Source organism: Alnus glutinosa, chromosome 12 (assembly GCF_958979055.1).
Source record: "Alnus glutinosa chromosome 12, dhAlnGlut1.1, whole genome shotgun sequence".
Taxonomy (NCBI): domain Eukaryota; kingdom Viridiplantae; phylum Streptophyta; class Magnoliopsida; order Fagales; family Betulaceae; genus Alnus; species Alnus glutinosa.
In genome coordinates this window covers 3322461-3326715 of record NC_084897.1, presented here as the reverse complement: position 1 = coordinate 3326715, position 4255 = coordinate 3322461, and the positions used below count along the sequence as shown (strand labels likewise).

Sequence of the window (4255 nt, the reverse complement as noted above, 5' to 3'; positions counted from 1 at the left end):
ATAGCTAGCAACATTGGTTCAATTTCTTGACAAGCGGTACAAATTACAAAATTGGTGCCGTTTAATATAAAAACAGCACTAACTTATACCGATTTCAAAGTAAACGACATTAAATTTAATGCCACTTGATTTGAAAGCGGCATAAATTTATAGTGTCGTTTAATATAAAAAGAGCGCCAATTTATGCCACTTTCTAAAAGCCGCATAAATTTATGCCGTTTATCATGCAAACCGTGTCAATTGTTGCAAAAAAATCTCCCCCTTTTTTTCATTGCTGAAATTAAAACGCCCCCACCCTCTTCTTTTTTCTCTCTTCTTTTCTCCCCTGCCCTTTCTTCCTTTTTCGCTTCTTTCCTTTGTAGTTTCTTCCATCCGACCAGAACGAGAGAGAGAAATCGAGAGAGATGGAGAGAATCAGAGAGAACTTGAGGGAGATGTGCGGTGGGCTAGCCACCGTTTGGGGACGGCGCCGAAACCGGTGGGTCCGGCGTTTTCTCGGGACCCAAACGAGTAGAAGTCCATTTTTGGGTAAGTAAGGCTTTGATTTCCACTTTTTAGTTTGTATTGGAGGTTTTTTTTCTTGAGAAAACGGAATGTGTATTTTGATTTGGGGTTGTTTTGTGAAGGGTTTTTGTAGAGAACAAAATGGGTATCGATTTTTTTTTGGGTTGTTTGTGAAGAATTCGGTAGAACAACCGAATGAGTAGGTGATTTTGTTTGGGTTTTCTTTTTCTCTGTTGACGGCCGAATCTGTTGAAATTCTGGATTATTTTTGTGTGAAAGTTTTGATGAATTTCTATTTTGATAATTTTGAGCAATCGCAATTTAGGGCTTTTGTTAATGCTGCTTTTGCTTGTTTCCTGATTGGAAAATCTACAGTTTCTTTTTTGTTCTTCACCAATTTTCATCGGCGGCTGGCTACTATTCGACATTGGAGCTCCATGAAAGCTCCGGCGTCACCTTCTGGTAAATCTTTCTTTCCTTTGCCCTCATATGTTTCTTCCGCTTCTACTTCTCTGAATCAAGTGTCTTAGACTTTTAGTCAGAATTGCTTGCTTAGAACTGTTTTCGTGGCCTTCAAATATGTATATCATAGTCTATTTGGCTAAACTGCAGGTATATGAACACCCTTGGTCTTTTGATATGGGAACAGGAGTTAGTGAACCTACGGCTGATAACAATGTCCAAATAGCATCATGTGAGACCTCTCTCTCCGATTCACAGATTAGTTCCTACTTGTTTGATATTACTACTTGAGGCAAAATACCTGCTAAAGTGTTCCCTTGATGAATATGTTTTCTGTTAGTACCTATGGAAATACATCCAATTTGATAGCAGTTTTGTCCTAGTCATGTGCATGTACATCGTATTAAAACCTGACATAGGAGCTGAAATTTGTGTCACTAAATCCTCAGTATAACACATAGCCTAGATCTATAAATGCTATTTTGGCTGTTGGTTTAGGAAATGAAATTCTATGGTATTAGTAGGTGATAATATTGCTCTCCCACTTCTGTATACAGTAATCTAGCGGCTTTAAAATTCATAAATATCATGAGTTATCTAATGATTCATACTCGAATCTGCTCATTTCTTTGTCAAAATTATTGCTGTTTCTAACGGAGAAAAAATTCAAACAAACAATTCCCCTAATAAAGGTTAAGGATGGAGAGGAAATCACATACTTGCCTTTGAATTGTTTTGGTTTTCATCTTGATGCAACTGCTAATTGTATTCTTTTTGACCCAAAAATGCAGGTAATGTGTTTGTACATTACAGGACATCCTAATACTGTGCCCTGCTGAGTATCAAAAGGAAATCCTTAGATACTTATACCATCATCAGGTGCATATTCTTGGAAGCTTTACATATTAATTATGCAAACATGATTAGATTTTCTGCTAAATTACTTGCTTCCTTTCCTTTCTTTTCCTTTTTTATTTTATTTATTTTGTGTGTGTGTGTGTGTGTTTAAATTGTCATGTTTAACAAGTATGCTTTAAATTTTGCATATTGTAGAATGAAGATGGTGGCTGGGGATTACACATAGAGGGCCGCATCATCATGTTTTTCACGGCTCTCAGCTACATTATACTTCATTAAACTTCCTGGAAATGCAATATGGTAGCTGTTTTGATCATTTTACATGTCTTTTGTAACATGTGACTGAAGGGTGCATTTAATCTTTGGTGAACTCTTTGGGGATTTTTTTTTTTTTTTTTTTGATTTTTTGATTTTTTTTTTTTTGATTTTTGATTTTTGATTTTATATGTATTTAATGCCATTTACCGTTGAAAGCGGCATTAAATGTTTTAATGCCACTTCTCAAAAAATGGTATAAATTAACGCCGTTTGCATCCTAAGCGGCATTAAATTAATTTAAGACCGCCACTTTAATGTCGTTTGAGAAGCGGCATTAATTAAACGACACTTAAGTGTTTTGTGCTGTTTATATAACCTAAAATGGCACTAATTAAATGTAGTGTTTTTTTGTAGTGAGACCTAATTTACCGCAAATCATCGTTATACGTAAATTAAGGGACTTTGGCTTGAGTCAACTTGAATCATGGTGATTATAATCCATGATAATCACCTTAATTGCTACAATTCACAAATCTGATCGTCCATGTCTATGTTTAGTGTAGGTGTCCGAATCACTACTAGATGTGAATATTACCGCCGATAAACCTGTAAAAACCTCTCCCACTCACTCTAAAGATGAATCTTTGTTTGATAAAGTTTTCCTTTAAATTGAGTTGAAAAAGATACATTTAATTTAGTCTATTAAATAGAGCATATAACAGATGTACTTAGAACACGTCATTTTCATATACATTTTTTCGTGCACATATGAATCAGATTCTTTAAAGAAAGATGTACGCCAATTTAATAAATTAGAAAAATTTCTTCCAACTCATTCCTCTTGCCCAATTTAGAGAAAAAAATTTGTTCATCTATATTAAGCTACGTGATAATAAAAACTACAATTAATTTGTTCCTTTTTTTTTTTTTTTTTCTCAGGTAGTTGGAGTAGTAAATGTGTCGATTGAATTAGGCGTGTCTGTACAAACACTCACTACTCTATGAAATGGTGGTAGAGTTTAGTCACCGTATCTCTAGGGGTCAAGAAGAGGCTAGGCAAGTGTAACAACAACGATGAAGGCATAGTTGAACCTAGGTATTCTTGTCCAGATAACCAAAAAAACAGACACTAACACCCCCCACTTGCAAAATGGGTTAGCTAGCTAGTCGAAACCACCTTTAAAGGCTTTGGGATGGTTCGGTCACCCCTATTTGGCCAACCCTAAACCACCCTCACTCTTGCCATAGGGTGTAGAAGAAACCATCCTTAGGCCAAACGTGGTGGCCAAAAGTTGACGCTGATAAAAACATTAGCGTTGACCCAAGAATCGACACCGATAACCATGTATCAACGTCAACTCTTGCTTATCAACTTTGATAATTAACCATGTGTCAGCATCGACTCTTGCATGTTGGCGTTAATGATAGGGTATCAGTGTCAACTCCATAGTCGACATTGATGTGTTATTATTAAAGTTGACTTTTGTCGTTGCTAATGGGAGCATCTCGTCACTAATAGGTTCCCATTTAAAGCCGTGCGGGAAAAAATTCCTGCCTGGTTAATTAGCGACAATATATCAGCGATGACTTTTTTGTCGACGCTAAAATTAATTTTTTTCTAACATTTGCAACGAATAGCAGTGACAAACCAAATTTCGCCACTAATATTCCCTTAAAAACTTGATGCTGACAAGAATTTATGAGTGACAACTTTTGAGTTTGCCGTTAATAATGTCGTCACTAATTATGATATTTCTTGTAGACCTCCTTTGGTACGCAGAATGGAATATAAATAGTTATTACTTGGAATGAAATAGTTATTCATATTTTTTAGATTGGTAACAACACATATACTATATTTAGAATTGAACCAAAATTACGGAAAAAAACCCACATGATTTCTTATGTTTCAAAAACTCAAAAAAAAAAAAAAAAAAAAACCAGAACGCATTTAATCTGTGGCTGGGTGGCCAGCCACCCACAAATTCATCATGTTCCTATATATATATATTAATTTAGTTTGAAAGAAATTAAAGAAAAATATGGTTTTTTATTGAAAAATGTTGTCTATTCCCTCAAAAATAGCTATTCCGGCCTCTTTGTAAGAAAATAATTATTCCCATGGAAATAGTTATTCCTAATAATAGGTCCTTACCAAATAAAATAATAGTCA

General features: G+C 35.1%; 1 long non-coding RNA gene across 1 annotated transcript; it reads left to right on the top strand.

The window, feature by feature from the left end:
- Positions 1-245: 245 nt before the first annotated feature.
- On the top strand, positions 246-2430 carry LOC133852427 (uncharacterized). Its single transcript, XR_009895936.1, has 5 exons — positions 246-528; positions 880-966; positions 1117-1198; positions 1758-1845; positions 2020-2430. It is a non-coding gene; the product is annotated as an uncharacterized LOC133852427 (long non-coding RNA).
- The last annotated feature ends 1825 nt before the right edge of the window (positions 2431-4255 follow it).